Source organism: Aquila chrysaetos, chromosome 2, assembly GCF_900496995.4.
Source record: "Aquila chrysaetos chrysaetos chromosome 2, bAquChr1.4, whole genome shotgun sequence".
NCBI lineage: Eukaryota > Metazoa > Chordata > Aves > Accipitriformes > Accipitridae > Aquila > Aquila chrysaetos.
The window spans coordinates 17,013,352-17,031,322 of NC_044005.1; the positions used below are offsets into that span (position 1 = coordinate 17,013,352).

The 17,971-nt window shown below is 42.0% G+C and overlaps 1 long non-coding RNA gene across 2 annotated transcripts in view; it reads right to left on the minus strand.

The window, feature by feature from the left end:
- Positions 1-569: 569 nt before the first annotated feature.
- LOC115335591 overlaps positions 570-17,971 on the minus strand; it is a 45,924-nt gene continuing 28,522 nt past the window's right edge. For both annotated transcript variants that reach the window (XR_003921470.1, XR_003921468.1), the window contains exon 3: positions 570-6,948. This is a non-coding gene — a long non-coding RNA (uncharacterized LOC115335591). The remainder of the gene's footprint in view (positions 6,949-17,971) is intronic.

The following is a 17,971-nucleotide window of genomic DNA, read 5'->3' on the forward strand; positions in this document are numbered from 1 at the left end:
TGCAAATACATATTCATATGCATATTAATGGTAAAGGAGCTTAGACCCTTAGTCTGAGTTATGTACATGCATAGTCTTAGAAGTGTGAGCATCTAAATTATGGCCTGGTGTGTATTATGCAATGTCAGCAGGGGTGTAAGAAAGATAGTTGTGTGGTCACACTTTTGAGTTTCAATCTGCTAATAATGTATATATCTGACACTGTTTTCTTTTAGCTAATGCAAACATTTCATATGCTTCTCTGTTTGCTGGCATTTCTTTGAAAATGCACAGCTCTAAATGATGAACCTTTGTCCCACAGAATTCCTTTAGGCTCCAAAAATAATGGTTTCAAATCATTATAAAAATACTGCTAACAATGTGCACTGGATGCAAAGAAAACCACTGACTGACTTTTCCTGCCCACAATAACAAATTAATAAAACATTGACAATGTCATCTTCATTCTTTCCTTATGCATCCATTACCAACATTTTTGCATTAGCCATCATTATTACAAAAATAAGAATAATATCTGCAAAACTAAAATTGAATTGATTGGTAAGGGAAAAAAAAGCAGCACATTAAAATTTGAAAACATATATAGTAAATTTTAATCCATATCTTAAATTCACAAAGCCAGAATTATTTATAAAGCCTTTCCCATTGAGTTTGCAGGAACTAAAGGTGAGATATCATGCCCCTGCTACAGCAACATTTTATTACATTTACCCACCACCAATATCAATCCACCATAATACCGTTGCCCTTCAAGAAGGTAGGTAAGTACTGTCTCCAAAGCAGCCAGCCTCCTCTGCACCAACTCCGGCTCACTGTGGCTCCCATCTGGTGTCCCTTGCTAATGCTAGTCCGTTAACACCTTGCTGCCAGAGAGACTGACAATGGCTGAGACTTGTTATGGTGAGACCTTCATGATATCAAGGCCAGATTAAGATATCAGGGCCTTTAATCTACTCCTGAAGACCTGGCTCCAGGAGGCATGCGAGTATAACAAAGTTTCAGCATCAGAAAACGAGTCTGCCTGAGTCTAACTGGTGACTGAGCCTGTGGAGAACCCAGAGGCCAGCTAATAAACTTGCATTTCCCAGACTATGTACAATGATGGGAGTGAAAAGGGTCCCCATCAGCACTCCAGGCAAGTGACCTGGTTGTTGTCAGCAAGAAATGGATGCTCCTGCTGCTACCTCTGCCTTGCAGGAGGGACTTTGCTCCCTATTCTAGGAGCTTAGGGAAGCCCAAAGCTGTTTTCTTCACCCAGAGGGAAGGAAGCTCTGCAGCTACCAAGAGGGTCAGGAGTGGTGCATGGATCACCTTAAGCTGAATTTGTACTGGTTGCAGAAGAAGGGATCCCGGTGCTGTGAACACAGCTAAGTACCTTCCATGAGCAAAGCAGGATGTCCTTTCACTCTACAGAGCTTGACTTGGGATCCAGACTTTGGTACAAAACCCTGCTGTAGGGGCCAGTTACAGCCCAAACCCACCCCCCTCACAGTCACGGATACTCTGTCAGTGAGACACTACACGTGGAGGACTGCGTGCCATGGGCATGGCACGGGGCAGGCACATTTCTGGACAAACAAGCACCTTTCTAGGTAACGGCTACATTATGTAAAGTTGTATCATTGGAAACAGTTGGGTGCTTTCAACCCTACAAATTGCCTTTCACCACCTGAGTCCCCAGGTGAAATGCAAATAAGCAAACCTAACGCTTAAGACAAGGAGAGTCTTATTGGATACCAGATGGTTCATATGTAGATAAATCAAGATGGATGCATGTGGGATTTCAGCCTGGCGTGGAGGTTTCCACGCTGAACAGGTTTTGTTTCTCTTGGATCGGTGGTGGGGAAGGAAAGCTACACTGAGTGTATAAGACTTTTTGGGAAGACCCTCCAAAAAGCACAGCCAGGCACAGAAGCAGTGCACATTCTGCAGGGTGTCTGCAGGGTATCTGCTGGAAAGAAAGTTGAACAGCATTTTTTGTTGTTGACTGCATAATGTACTATTCCTTACATTTTTAAATCTTTGTAAATCTGTGCATTCTGCTCCAAAGAAGACAAAGCCTCTCAGTAAACAAGAGGGGCTTACATATATGTGCAGTGTGTTCCTGGGCTGCCAAAACATGCTCTTGGGAAGCAAGCCAGAGTCACTCGGAGGCCTGGTCGGTGTTTTATTTGGAAGGTTGCTGCTGGAAATTGCTGCTGAAACATTTTCAATGAGGTTCTTTCTTTCAATTAGACATATTTCTTCCAGAAACTTTCCAAGGAACAATAATATTTTTTCTCCAAAATACTGGCTAGCCAGAAACAAAGTACTCCAGCCAAGCCTCAAACTATTTAATTAGTAAATTCTGCAGTGCTGCCTTCCTGGAGTTTTAATTCAGTTACTTTTTATCCCAGTTCCCCTCTCTGGACGCAGTTCTCTGCTTATGCCAGAATGCACTCTGAAACATCAATTCTCACTCAGAAACAATGAGACCTCCTGACACAGATGAGACCCGGGGGCATGTGGGATGAGCTCCAGGATATAAATTAAATGGAAATATAAGACACTTGGACTTAAGCAATGCTTCATACTAAAGTTTTATCATGATGTAACTGAAGATTTTTTGTATTTGGAGGTCTACTGAATCAAAATTTTACTTGTGGGCCAAGGGAGGGATGGGTCTGGGAATTCAACCAGCAAAGTATCCCCTAGATTATCAGACAATAACATAAAGATGATTACTGATTGACCTTAAAATAATAAAACTCTGTCCCATAGTAGACCTTTACACCACTATAAACCAAAACAGCAACTTCCAGAGGCTCCCAGGCTGGGTACATGTAAAAAATTCTCCTAAGGTGTGATGAGCCACACACTGCTGTGGAGGTGCAAGCAGAAGGAGGAAAAGGTACATAATTGAAAAAAAATGCCCTGTCAGCCAGCACACAAGAAGATATATTCCTGTATAAAGACATGATTCCTGAGATGATGAGTTTTCAGTGGCAGTTATAGGAACCAGGGATGAGAGCGGCTACCTATCTTTCTTCTTTCTCCTCACTTTGTTGTGTGCATAACGTGATTTAGTTTTTATCTTCTTCTTTCATGAAAGCCTTCTGTACCCACCACACAACACACCAGACACTGGCAGGGAGCATGTCACCTTCCTGTCACCTGAGGAAAATATTTTTCACTCCCATAACACAAACCATTAAACTACATAGGATAATTTAAAAATACAATGGTATTTCTAGTTGACAGAAGCAGAAGGTGATGTTTTCATATCTTATTAAGATATTGGATATTAAATTCCTTCTACTCAAATGCAAACATGAAAGTTCCTGTCACTAATGGAGTAATATTTTATTTTTAAAAATTTACTTTAGAAACTATTTACATTACCTACAAGTCAAGCCAAAAATGAGACTATCAGCTTTTTCCTTGCCAAAGCAGATTTACCATTCAGCACCTGTAATAAGAAGTTTTATTCAACTATTTATACTGCAGTTACTGACTGTAAGGTATCCATGATATATATGTTACCTATTTGAATATTTCTTATAGATGCATGCTGAACACTGCTCACATAAAAAAGCATGAGGGTAATTTGGCTCCAGCTGGCATTCAGCCGAAAGCAGGCCTGCGTGCGGCTGCCTGGGTAGGCACACTTTCAGATCGTTGTATAAAACATTTCCCTTCCACAGTCATTCTTGAAGACATACTTTTCCCATACCAGTGTTCATGAATACCAAATAAAAGGTAAAGAAATTTCCCTTGAAGGAAACACTTCATCTTTATTTAAATGAATACTTAATGAATCTACTTAAGAAGTACTTGCCCTAGGATATTTCTAGAACTATCTGTGAACAGAAACCTGTAAAATTAAAATACTGTTAAACTTTTTATGGAATGGGATAAACTATTCTTCCCGTTTCAGGGTGCAATGAAAGTCCTGTGGCAAAGCACACAGTACACGGCTGCTGCTGGCGCAGAGAGGTAGGCACCTGGATACACTGCCTACGCTAAGACTAACAGGCAAAGTACAGTACGCCTCCAGTTGGAAAGTCTTCCCCTAACGGGTCTTCTCTTGGGAAAGGCAGAGTAAACACAGAGCCCTTAGGCTTTTTGATCCACCAGTTCAGCTTAAGCACGTTTGGGCTATTTGCAGTGCCTGTCGGTGAAGACGCCGGACCATGTCTGAAGGAGTGCAACTGTGATAAGCTGCAAAAGTTGCTACTTTACTTTAGGGGATTGGGGGGGTTATATGCTGTTTTACAATGCAGAGCTTTAATTTGTAATATTAATAGAAGTACTTAATGAAATTTCATTCATTAAGAATCTTCATGCCCACAAGATGATGACAGGTATTATCCTTTGACACAGAGAGAGGCAAAGAAAAATCAGGCATCAGGGCTCATCTCTTGACTCGGACACTGCCCCTTCCCAGGCTTCCCCTCTAGAAGATGGGTAGAAGCCTCAGGCAGATTGCTTTGGTGTTTGCTGGAGAAGGAGTAGGAGAGGTTCAAGAGAACATCTGCAGAGAGGACCCTGCCAACAGGAGGGACAGGCTGGAGTTAGCCGGGTGGCTGGTGCGCGCTGGGACATGAGTGCCAATGCTATTGGCCCATGCTGTGATCAGCTGTAGTTCAACCAGAAGACAAAATGTGGAGTGAAGGTAACTATATTTTAGCCTTTTTTTTTTTTTTCATTCAAGATGATCAAAAAGCAGAGTTTGCTAATTCCTTAGAACTACCAGTAAATAACTATAAATTAAAACCCAAGATCAGCCTCACTCAGCTCCGCTGAACGGTGCCACTAACATTTCTCACCCTCTGTAAGACCTGCAGCACTACCAGCACCATCCAAACACAAATATTTCTTCAACCACACCGGCGTGCAGGGCACCCTCTTTCTGTGCCGTTCTCTGCTTGTTCAAACCTGTGTTCATTTTCTCTCCTCTCTCACCCTGTCATGTTTTCATTAACATGAGATTATTTTTGCTCTTTTTTCCTTCAGTCTTCATATTGAATTTCATTTTAACTTATTTACTGATCTTTTCCTTTCACCTAATGGTTTTGTTACTGAATGTGCGATACCACAAGAGACTAAACACCTGTTTATGAGACGTGCCCCTCAGGGTTTTCCAGGCTTGCTTTTATATCCTGCAATGAAATTCTGTATTTTTGAGACCAGTTCTACCACCTGGGAACCAGTGAAAAGCTCATTACTGGTTCCAGAGGGACAGGACTGATCACCAAAATCAATGAGACTCTAGGATCAAACTTTTTACAGCTCCAGCTGACTTCAATAGCAATGCCCCCTGTGTATCTGAGGACGCAATCCAAACCTCAAGTCAGTAAACAATTAATTGACCTATTTTTTAAGAGGATATGTCAGAGCTAATGGGCAACGTACTTAGACAGCTTGAGGCAGAATTGAGGTCTCATATTTTTAATGCTTCATATATTTATAGGTACTGAACTCTGAATAAAAATGGTGATCATCATCATCATTGTACATTCCTGTCAAAAACACAAGTCAGAGAATTTCACTGCACTGACCTCAGTTAAAGCACGTCAGAGAAGCATAAAGGGTTAATGATCCTCACATTTAAAATATACTCTGTATTTACAGTCTGGATTTCACTTAAGCCCCTCACCACAGGCTCTCTAAATTTTTCTTTTCAACTGCATAAACCTCTGCTTGCTTCTTTCACTATAAGTACTTAGACAGTGTGACCAGATTTTGAAAGCCATAAATTCTATGAATTTTATAATATTTTGTGAGATGCCTCAATATTCCTTTCATTTGCTTTTTTTTTTTAAACTATAAATAGAGCCTTCTTTCTGCAACCAGTCTCCAAAGGTCACCTTACAATGTTTTGCTATTTCCCGTATTAAGCAGCAATGCTTTTCAGCTGACATTCCAACTTCAAGTCATGCATATGAGCATGATGTGAGCTTGCTTCAGACCACAGTGAGAGGGCTGCAAACAAGACTGCTGTATAATTGCTGAGAAAAATAACATCCATTGTCAAAAAGGGCACTTCATCAAACAAAATTTAGCTGCATGAATACAAGTGTCTCCAAATATTTGGTTCATGCTAAAAATATAGCACATTTATTAAAAATATATATTTATAAACATTAGTATGAACAGACACAGATGTTAAGCAAATGAGAGAGGAAAAATAACCATGTAATGTATTTCTCCCAACATTTTATCAGGTTTAGGCAGACCTTGCTCAATGGAATTGTTTTTTCATGATTGCACCATATGTTCATTCTAAATAAAAAGCTCGTCAAATTCAATGTAAGTAAAAGCAAAACCAAGAGAAAAAAATCATTTGACCTAACGGACACGTGATCTGTGCTATGAAGCTATCTTTGAGTTCAATCTTTGCGGGTATAGAGTATACATTTCTATTTGTATATAGTGTACAGTTTCTTTCTTCTCTTTTTTTTTTTTTTTAAATTGTGTTAAAACAACATATCCCTGGTGGTTTTCTTCAAAGCTACAACTTACATCATTGCAGTCATTTTCCCCAAAACTGAAAACCAAACTGAAAGGAAGAGAGCAGGACAGAAGAGTTAAGCTTGTTACTGTGTGAAAAAGTCTTGTTAAATTAATTGTGCTTCAGCCTTTGCTGCCTGCAGGCAGTGCTTTTATGATGTGTTAATATAATACAGAGTCAATTCTGATTAAACAACTTGTCAATAGTCAGCAATGTTTGTCGTCACTCTTAATGGCCGTTTTATCTGGTCTATTTTCATGCCTCCTAGTTTACAACGTTGTGTAAATATACACAAAAATGATCACAATGAGGTTCAGAATTGTCCCAATAATTCCAAGCATTGCCAAGATGGTCTCTTCTTTGCTTTCCTTTTCTTGACTGCCTTTATCTTCTTCATTTCCACTAGTGATTACCATCTTGGTGGCCAGTTTCTTTATCCGCCCCTTCAGGATAACCTAGATTTAGGAAGGAAAACATCAAAATGGATTGTTAGTTTGAGTTTCCAAACTCATATTAATAGTGGAGCCAACTGCAGAATTTTTGCCCCGTAACGTGTTATATTAAGAATTCACTTTAAAAGGATTAATATTTTTACTAGCAATTTAGTAAATGCTTGATTAAAATGATAGTTCAGCTAGCCTGTAGATTACTTATAACCCTCCATAACACACTCTGCTTATGTGCCAGCAATCATTCATAACACACATAACTCATCTGCAATGTCATTATAAAACTGGTTAGAAATGTACCAATGAGGTGTGCCTCCACTGGCGCCAGTGGGAACTTTGTCTGCATTAGGACTGCAGGAGACCATCTTGTCAAGTTGCAGACACCCTAGATTTACACTTCAGTACCAAGAAGCAAGTGGGTGAAGGAAATAAAACTGGGAAGACCTCGTTTATTTTAATAGGAAAAATCACCAAAGACAAAGGCATTTTGTCTCCTGGCGAGAAGGAAGACAGCAGTGACTTCCTAATAAATAATTCAAAATAAAAGCAAAACCAAAATAACATCCATCTTGGCTTTTATTTTCCTCATTCTTAATGTACAATGAAAAGTTACTTGCAGTGCAGTGAGCTGAAGTGTATTGATCTGCCTGCAGGGAGAATACAACCATTTCCCAAGCAGCAGCCCCAGCCTCTGAACCGCTTAAAAAAAGAAGATTCTTCAAATGTGGGACCAGCCCTGACTCCCGGCACTGCTGGAGCCACAAACAAAGAAGCTGCCTTTGATATGAAAATCTTTATGGTTGTAATTTTTTTATAAACTTTGGGAATAAAAGATAAGTAATTGATGTAAATCACTTGAGTAAGTAACCCTTGACAAGACAATGGAACAGAAGGAACAAATCGACCTAAAACTAGGAACCAGAAACTTTAGTGGGCCGGTTGCCCAAGAAGCTTGGCTATACTGCATGAAAACAAGCCGTCTAGGTGAACTTAACTAATTATAATATGAAGACCACACCTCTAGAAGTTAGGATACCAGCCTCCACCTGAAGACCCTCACCCACTGAGCTTGCACAGTAAAATTAAAAGATGCTGCAGCTTTAAATGAAGACGAGGCACTATACACCAATCAGCTTTAAGGTATGGAATTATGGGCACCAGTAAAAGGTTGATAAACAATGTGTATGGTAATTATGCTAATTTAAAATGTATAAATGAATGACTGTTTTAGTGCTGGGTGTGCTAGCTTTGCGGAGATACCCCCTAGCACCCCTTCCTGTGCAGAACTGGCAATAAACAGCTAATAGCTCAACTCTGTGTGCTATTGGCTTGCACACCAGGTGAACGATCCCACGAGTTTTGGGACAACACCTTGGTCTTCCAGCCGGGCGTTAAGACCTGGGTAAACATGGGATTGTTCAAATTAGAAATGGATAAATTCTATTTATCCATGCTTATCTAATGCTGCAAATTCTAATCTTACAGGCAAACCAGAGTGCCCCAGAAAACTGAAAAAGTTTGGCTGGTTTCCCAAAGCCAACTGATCTGCCAACAGCTGGGTTCAGGCGATGCCCTGCTCTTGTCTACCAAGCTGTAAACCATACCCCATGATGTTTCTGCTGCAGGAAGCAGTGGTAGGATGTAGTAAAAAATGCTCCCCAACAGCTCCTACTTATAAGAGGGGTTTGGCTGGAGGAGAAAGGGGGCACAGGCACTTCCCTCACTCCTCCCTCCGCTAACCTGCACAGCAAAACTGCTAGATCCCATGCAGCGTGGATGTTCAGGGTGGGGAGGGCCCCCTGAGAACAGGCCACCACCTGGGTGGGCACACGTCCCCCCCAGCAGGTATCACCAGAGGGGAGCCCTGACCTGCAGCTCTACCAAGCTCCTGGGCTGCGCAGCCACAGAGCAGCGACCAGAGTACCGAGAAAAAAGACGGAAAGGAGTGGGAGAGGTGAGGAAATCCTGCAACGGAGAGACTGAGACGGAAAACAGAAAATCCAGGCAAAACAACCTGTATTTTGTCACATCTGCAAGTTGTTCATATATAGGACAGTGAGCAACTGCGGGCAACTTCCTAGAACGGGTGTTGTGTTGAATCCCAGCAGGTACAAGTGATTAGCGGTGAGCAAGGCAGAAGCGGGTGTCTGCAGAGGTGCCACTGGCCTTTATACTTACACTTGCATTAGCATTTACGTGTTTTGCCTTAGCATCATCGAGTGATTCAGAGGAAAACAAGAACAAGGGAGTCAGTAACCCGAGCGTACCCATGGCAGACGCAAGTCAACGGGAGCAGGGGGCACCAGGCAGAGGGGTACAGCATCAGACATCAGAGCATGCTCATCCAGCAGGTCTTCAATTAACTTGCCCCAGGAGAGCAATGCTTCAGAGGCACCAGGTACCTCCCAGGGATGCTAGCTCCTGCTGCCCTCCCCCTTCCAGCCCTCAGAAACTCCCTGATCCCCACAGTTCCTCCAGCCACGGCCACCTGAACTCCTCCTGCAGGTCCTACCTCTTCTAGCAACAGAACGGTTTTGTCATATTTGCCCCCAGCTGGTGTCCAGAGGAGGGCTTGGTTGCATCTGGCAGGTGCTCTCCCTATCTTACTAATTGCCATCATGCAGTCAGTGATACCTTAACAAGCAATTTGGCTCTGGGAATTCACAGGACAATTCCTACCAAAGTCATTTACATTAACCTCACAACCCAAGCACATCCACTCTATGTGGCATCAGATCACAAACCCACATCCCAAGCTATGACGCGCAGCCATTACTTCACCCGCAAAGCCATGAGTCATTCAGGTATTGTATTCTTTTCCCCTTCAGTAACTGGGAGGTTTTCCCTCTGGCCAAATATTTGCATTTCACTGTTTATTTGAAAAATCAAGTGGGATCACAAATACAATCTGATAAAATCCCAGGCCTGGAATGCAAGGATTTGAGGGGAGGGTGAAGTCCTTGCTGGCTGGTTCCCACAAGAGCCGAATGGTCTTGATTCACCACTCTGGCTCCCACAGAAATATGGTCATACCCAAGCATCTTGTGGGTCAAGCGCTTCTGGCTCTGAAAAAAGCCAGAGAAGGTACAGTGGGCCTGTCTGCATCCTATGGTCTGGGCAGAGTTTCCCATTCACATCAACAAAAACCCACACAGAGTAGTGCAGAGCCCCAGCTGTGGTTGGTTTGCACATGCACTGCATCCACTGACACTCTTAAATTTGGCATGGTGACTCTGCACCACATGAGCTAGACAATCCTGTTTCTAGGATTAATGTGAACAGAGGCAGCATGGGGGTACCTGAAACCCTCTTATTAACTTTCTCAGTCTTTTCTTAATAAATCCAAACTGTGCAGCATTAAGTTAGTGTCAGACTCCTTCCTGCAGGATGCTAGATCCTTAAATTAACATAAATCTAAAAAGTAACTAAATAAATCACAAAAGAAAAAAACCATATCAACAGCTATTAGATATAAAGACAAAGCCTCTGGCTTAGGAAATCCTTGAGTTGTGAATTTTTTGGAAGCTACGAAAGTATTCTGGGGAAGTACCACCACATCCTTGCCTTGTTATTAAAGTCTTTCCCAGGCATCCTTTACTGGTTACTGAGAGAGAGGGGGGTCCCTGGGCTGCACGATCTCTGATCCGGGGCTGTACAGTCACTCTTCTCCTCTTTGCAAGTTCTAATTATTAGCAAGGAGACACTGAGTGCTTTCAAATCCAAACACCGCCAACACAACTCAGACTGCCAGATTATTTCTATCTCACTAAGGGGTCTTAACTGAGGGAGAAGGACCTCAGTGTGTTGCAGTGAAATATGCAAGGAGAAGCTGGTGACCAGGACATGATGAACATGAAAGAACAACAAGGAGTCAACAGCAGCTGAGAGTTTATACATGGGCTGATGCACAGTGTGATTTGTTGGAGGTCATCTCTGTTGCTCCAGTCACGCCTATGTGCTGTATTTGGCTCACGCTATGATGATGCAGCCTGGGACTGCATGAACTACATCCTTTTTGGATGAAACTACACCCAAAGATGTGCTCCAGGAACTCTTCATGTGCTATAAAAACAATAAAAGAAATTTCAGTCCATGGCAGCAGGGTTCCAGAAAAAAGCTAGTCTGAAGTAAAACCCCCAAAGCATGCTTAGTGTGGACACTGGCACCATTAGTTTTGCTGGAGGGACGGCTCCAGCGGGTCCATTCTGCTCACTATTTTATACATCACCTAAACTATGAGGGAGAAAGAACACAATGGGCTTGGTATTAAGAGGCGTTTAACATTCAAACAGGACAAGACTGGGACCAAATACAATTATATTAGTACTTTGCCAAATATAGCACTGTTGAAATCAAGGTAAGTGTTGACTTTGAACTGTGAGACCAGAATCAAAATTACTTCTCCACATTTAAGGACTGACCTTGGGAGAAGAGGAGCACTCTCCTAATGGGAGACTCAAGCCTTTAACCTTCACAGATCTCACACTCAGAGCGGTATTTTGGCTGGCTGGGGTTTGTGGGTGTTTTTTGCTACAGGGAAAATATTTGCTGTCAGTTTTAGTATAATTACCCCAATTAAGAAAATAGAAAAGTCTTCTGGCTTTCCGGGTACCTTTTTTCAGCCTTTATTATTCTCTTCTGGAAATTGATTTCATTTATTTGACATTGTTTCATATTTTTAAGATTCTTATGACACATTGCTCCCTTTATATTTTTCTGGTGGGGCTTCACGCTTGTCACAAACACTCCTTTTCCTTACCCAGAACTGCTGCTAGAACTGCTGAGATAGGAGGGATAGAGAGCACTAGATTTACCAGTTCTTTAATAACTATCCTTCTTATTTAATTGCTACTTCATTAGGAAAGTGCTTCCCTGCCAGATCAAAATTAATGTTTCCACTTCTTTTTGTAAAAGTTTCATTATTAACCTAATATCAGCCTTTTGAAAATATATGTATTCTGAAAAGCTATCCATTAAAAGATATGTATTCCATGTATTCTTCATTGCACAGGGGAGAAAAGCACAGTTCAGTGGTTAGGACACTCCTTGCACTATTCTTGTCCTTGTACTACTGCTGACTTCTTCAATATCTATGGGTAATCCGCTTAGTCTCTCTCCGCCTCAGTTTCTCATCTGTGGGAATCTTTGAAGAACTGCCCAGCCTATGTGAGAAAATGATCCATAACAAAAGTGAGACCACACAAATACTTCCAAAAGAGGGAGATGATAACATGAAAATTTGCAAATCCAACAGTGCTATAAAATACACCCACTACCATCTCCCCAAATCTGTGGGACCTGTTGCACATCACCGTCATTGCAAACAGTCCAGTGAACTAGACAAAGCATTTCTAGCAAAAGGAGATAACCCTTACTCATCCCTTCACTCTCAGCGTGAGCAGTGACTGAGCTAAAGGTGACGGCTTGGTGGCAGGGCTTTGGAAAAGGCAGCAGCAAGAGCACGTTTGTGAATTTACCGCAGTATGTTTGTCACATCGAAGATACAAAGCACATCCCTCACAAAGTACCTGCCCCGACATATCTGTCAGCTTCTAAATATGCTGGCACCTTGACTTGCTCTTGAAAAAGTTTTGTAATCTTAAATAATTTCCCTTCTAAGTCATTACTGATGAGCTCCCCAAAGAGGCTGCGAGTGGAGGGTGCAGGCAGCAGAAGCAGAGCTCCCGGGGAAGTCAGAGGAGGGGAGGACGGTCTGGGCTCTGCTGGGGGCCCTCAGCGCTCCTCCTGATCAGCCCCATGCTGTCAGGTATTATCTGGCACTTTGAAAAACAAGAATGAAAACTTCTGAAAAGCTCCCAGGGTCAGATGCTGAGCTGGTACAAAGCAGCATCCCTCCCCTGAGTTCAGCAGAGCCACCTCCGTTTACACCAGCTGAGGATCTGGCTCCTTGTATTTCATCTAGCTTGAATATCAGCGAGCACAAAGTTTGTATTCTTAATCCATAATCACAGACAATCACCAGCCAAATTGTTTTGATATTTAAACTTGTTTACAGTCCCCAGGCTATTAGTTGTGATGACACATTAAGAGATAAGAGAGCTTTAATTTTCTGAGGATAGTTCCACCCTCTGGGGATAAGAAACACACAGCGGAAACTTGTTTTGATTAGCAAACTGAAGAGGGCATAGAAATCATACAAAGCGGAGTGTGAGTTCAGATGCTGCTGGAGCTGACACCTTCCCTTATCTCACAAAGTGCTCGAATTACCAAGCAGGGAGGAGAGGCTCCTCGAGGATTTAACCCCACTTGACCAAGACAGCCAAATGGAGCTTTGTTCCTTTCCTCCTCACAAGTTTGTAACCTCGTTTTCCTCCAAGGGCAGACTTGGGAAAGCTGGGTGCTCAGCAAAAGTCCTGCCGTGAAGTGGACACTGCACTGCTGCTAGTGGTCTGTGGGAGGAAGGCAAAGTTAGCACACATATTTGTGCTTGTTAGCAGTCCTTTTCCTAAGGATTCCATTGGCATATTCTCACTTCTGTGATGACCTTGTATCCACTCCCGACCCTTGTGCCATTTTGCCTGGCTAAGTCCTCTCCTAAACGCCACTGACTCACCATGTTGCCAGCTATCAGTCAAGATCCTGCTCAGAGAAACACTGGGGGGTGCGGCGACACACATTTGCATTTATTTTTAGAGCTGGATTTCAGGGAACAGAAAGGCACAATGTAAATGCAAGATGAGGCCAAGAGAAGCTCTGGGGCCATAAGAAGCTTCACTAAAAGCTCATTCAGACACAGCAGCTTGCACAGGCAGTGTGCAGGATTTATGAATAGCAGGTGAGTTGAAATGGAATGAGCAGAAACTAATATAGGGTAGAAATCAGAAAACCTGAGAAAAGTGAAGACCTGCCATAAGAGAAGAGAGAGGGGGGACAAGGAAAGGTGCCCAGGGAGAGGTCTTTCATTAGATGACAAAGATCAGAAAGAGCAGGAATGTGAGCCAGGTTCAATAACACTCCCCAGCAGTGAGCAGAGAGACCGGTGCCTAAAGCGAAGAGATGTCTCAGCGGACAGAGGACACAAGCACTTATGTAGTCCTCAAGCAGGAAAATAAACCCACGTCAGGCTGCTGCTATGCTGACAGGTTTAAGTCAGTGGGAAACACATGCTATTTATAGCACTACAGCCAGGATATTTCCAAAGGTCTCGGCAATGTGAGACCTCCTCTAGAATAAAGGGAAGCACTCAGCAGCAAAGAGGTTATTCTGAGAGGGCAGAATTCAAATAAGAAATGCGTTACAGGGCTCATCCTGCTCCCCACCATGGGTCTGATCCAGTTTGTTCTGGCAGCTGTTTTTGTCCCCCCAGGCAACTCAGAACTCAGAGGAGGCAAAGGACTTGCAGCCAGTTTTATAGTTTTACCTTCCTTCTCCTCATTTATGTCGCTGGGACCACGCACAACCCTGAAATGCTCAGGATAGCTAAGCTCTATTATAAAGAGACCAAATATTTTGAATGCAAGTATCCTTATCTTAGAAACAAAGCTATGATCCGTAGCAGAATAATGATCCTTAAATACCAGGCTATTACTACAGGGTCTCCTTTACCTGCCTCCATGCAGGCAGTGCTATCCACAGACTCACTAACAGCCTTTGGCTCCTCCACCTACAGCAAAGTCTCCCATGTCAGGATTCATAAGGTTTCACAAGTCCTAGTTTGTGAAAGAAACAAACCTGACTGAAATGAGGTAAGTCACCCTTTAACACATAGCTGTCTCCCCTTTGATACAAGATGCACTATGAAGAATGAATTGTTATTGATCAAAATTAACAGTCCATTTAAAACACAACTGGAAGCACTTACAATTAGAAGTCCAAATTTCTCAAATCCAGAAATTATTAATTTTCTGGCTGGGTCCAAAGAGTGGTGAAATTTCAGTATAATTCTGGTTGGTTTAGACTGGCCTATTTTGTGTTCACAATCCATTTTCCTGACACACAGCACTCTGCTTGGTTGCTTGGTGCTAATGCTTAGAAGCAGAACTGTTTGACTCTCAGTTGGTACTGCAGCACACTTGCCATTTTCCTACTTTTAAATACTCAGTATTTCTTCTCAGACCTTTTGAGTCAAAAGAGTATTTCCTCCCTCCCACTCTTCCCGAGGTTAATTCTTGATACCATCTATCAGCCAGAAGAGAGGAAGAATGACAGGGTCTATGTTTATTTTGTTCGCATGAATCCCTCTGCAATGTGTGCAAATGCACTGGTTCTGAAAAAAATACTGACTGCTTGTGCTCCATTTTCAGGCAATTTACTGCTCTGCTGCAACAAACGGTTAGTGCTGAAAGGTGAAAGTTGCATATTGTGGACACAGAGACAGGGAACAGATCTCTTAGGCTCCCTCTTCATATAGTGTCTGCTGAGCCCCGTCCTGCAGAGCCTGAGGGGCTCCTGTCCCAGAAGGAGCAGCTGCAATGGAGAAGGAGAAGAGGGAACAATCAGCCCTGCACAGGTCTTTTCACGTCTCACCACTGCTCCTTTCCCATCAGTGGGGAAGGCACAGAAAGAGCTAGCCATAGTGGAGATTTCCCAGAACCGCCTTATTAGATGTCCAGTAAAGGCCAAACACACTGCGGTATTAGTAGGCATAAAAGCAGCCAAAGGCAGCCAGACCACAGTCCAGCTGACCAGGTGTCCCCTTGCCATTAGCTGATGCCAAAGGTGCACAGCGTGACCGTAGTAATGCTTACCCCACCGTACCTAACCAGAGTCCAGAAATCTGCAGCTCAGGGACTCCTTCTGCCAGAGGAAGCATCTTTGGGTTTAATGACCTTTCATAGGTTTGCTTTCTCTAAATTTGTCTAATTGCTGCTTGAACTCATGTTGTTATTTTTTTCTATACAGTGTCCTCTAGCAATGAGCTCAAAAGGTAATTAAGGGACATCTGAAAAAGTATCCACCTGTTATTTGAACCTGTTACTTCATTCCTCATTATGTAATTCGGGAAAGAGTGACTAATCGGCTTTTATTCTGCAAGCCACCTAGAATGCTGTAAGTCTCTCTCTCACCATATCGCTGTAGTCATCTTTTTTCAAGACTGAAAAATCCCAGTCTGTCTAGTTGTTTCCTTGTACAGAAGCCATTCCATGCTCTTGGTTATTTTTCTTGCCTTTCTCTCTGCCTTTTGTAGTTATACGAGGGGGTTTTGAAGCAACAAAGGACAAAACCTTTCTGGGCTTCTGGTATTAATGTGGAGCCTGTGCACCAAAGATCTATTGTCCTTACTCCAAAGATTTTATAATTTATACATACCAAGGTTGGTAGAAGGGACACTTTTCATTCAAAGGAAAAAAAAAAAAAGGCTAACATCTCTCCCTCCCACGCCCCAGAAATTACAACAGAATAAAGATTTGAAGTTTGAAGTCAGAGTTCTCTCTCTTAGTCCTTTGCCCATGTTTCCTGAGCTTAAAAAAGCAGAACAACAAAAAAACTCTACAGTGAGCACACCTGAGTGCTGCCATATTCAGATTAAAAAGAGAACCACAACTGTTAAAAGCCTTAAAAATTGCATTTTTGCCCAGCTAAAAGTAGCATTAGCTGAAATAGCTATGTGAAAGAATAAGATGTTAAAGCATCTCTTTCCATCATTTCAGATCTCGGCACCCCATTTTCTATTTCAAGGGCATCTCCAGGGTTCTCTTTTAGGAACAAAAATACATTGAAGCCCTGTAAAAGGAAAAAATACAATACCCAAGTCTTAGAGAAAGACAGGTCTCCATTATCTGCCAGAAGGCACATAACCTCTGTCATAAGCAATTTGAAGATCTGTCCTCACCACTGCATGTTGGAATGGAAACTGAGCTGTTTCAGAAGACATTGAAGAAATATTAAGAGATGGAAAAGTGACACAAATTTGTGTTAATTTTTTGCTATATAATATCTCTAAATTCAGCCAAGGCCAGAAGATAATTGGGCCTGTAATGGATCAAACTACCTTTACCTCAGATGTGACCTCTCCTCACAAAACAAATGTGCACCAGAAGAGCATCCAGAAGCCTGAGGGATATAACACTAGAGCTTCTGTAGAAATGAGCTATTAGTTTGTGGGTACAACAACAATCTAGAAAGTCTAAAATTTTCACTTTTCCTTCCAACTATATCTTTACCCCCCAAATTAATTACAGCTACATTAAGGGACACTGCAAATAATTCTAGCCAACTGACACTTTCTGATTTAGGAAAGCTGTGTTCAGGTTTTTTTATAATTTGTTAAAATTATATCTACTTTGTCTGAAATGATACATGCCAGCCATTTGTCTCAGGAAAAATATTTTCTGGGAAAAAAAATCATTCAGTTTTGCTGTTTATAGGAATGATGCTTGGAAACCAATTATTGTTTTACCCATATGAAAACCTGGCAACCTTTTCTGTGACATACTCGAGTATCTTCACTTTTGAAGCAAGAACTGCATTCTCAATTTTATTGTAGCTGAGATGGCTTGATGTAAGTGCTGAAGAAGGTCTTGTGCATCTGAAAATATGTTTAAGTGATCAGTTTTGCGAAAGAAGTTACCTCTCTTGTAGGTTTTTTTCCTGTTTAATTACTCTCTTAGCTCAAAGCATCTTTGCAGCACTTCAACAGGTTGAAATGATATTGATGATTGCCAATATGAAAATTTGAATAGCAAAAGGTTTTCAGTTTGCTTTTAAAAAATAAATACTTTGTTTGGGTGGGTTTTTTGTAATTCATTTGCAAAGACCAGCCAAAAATGCCACAATTAAAGGTGATCCAGGATGAATTCAACCTCCTTGTGTTCATATGTTATCAGACAGGCTTTAGCTAAGCACTATTTTGTCCACCAAATTCCAGCTTCAGTCAGAGCACGGTGCATTTGCCATAGAAGAGGAGAGAAAAAAACTTTTGCTTATACGATTCTTCAATTTTTATTTTTTTTTCAGAATTTAAAAGGTGGCAGGAGAGTCTGAGAAGAGGAGCAGCAGTCTTTTGTCTGCAGGCGTGAGATTTTGCCCTGGAGAATGGGACAACTCATTCACACTGCGCTTTTCAAAG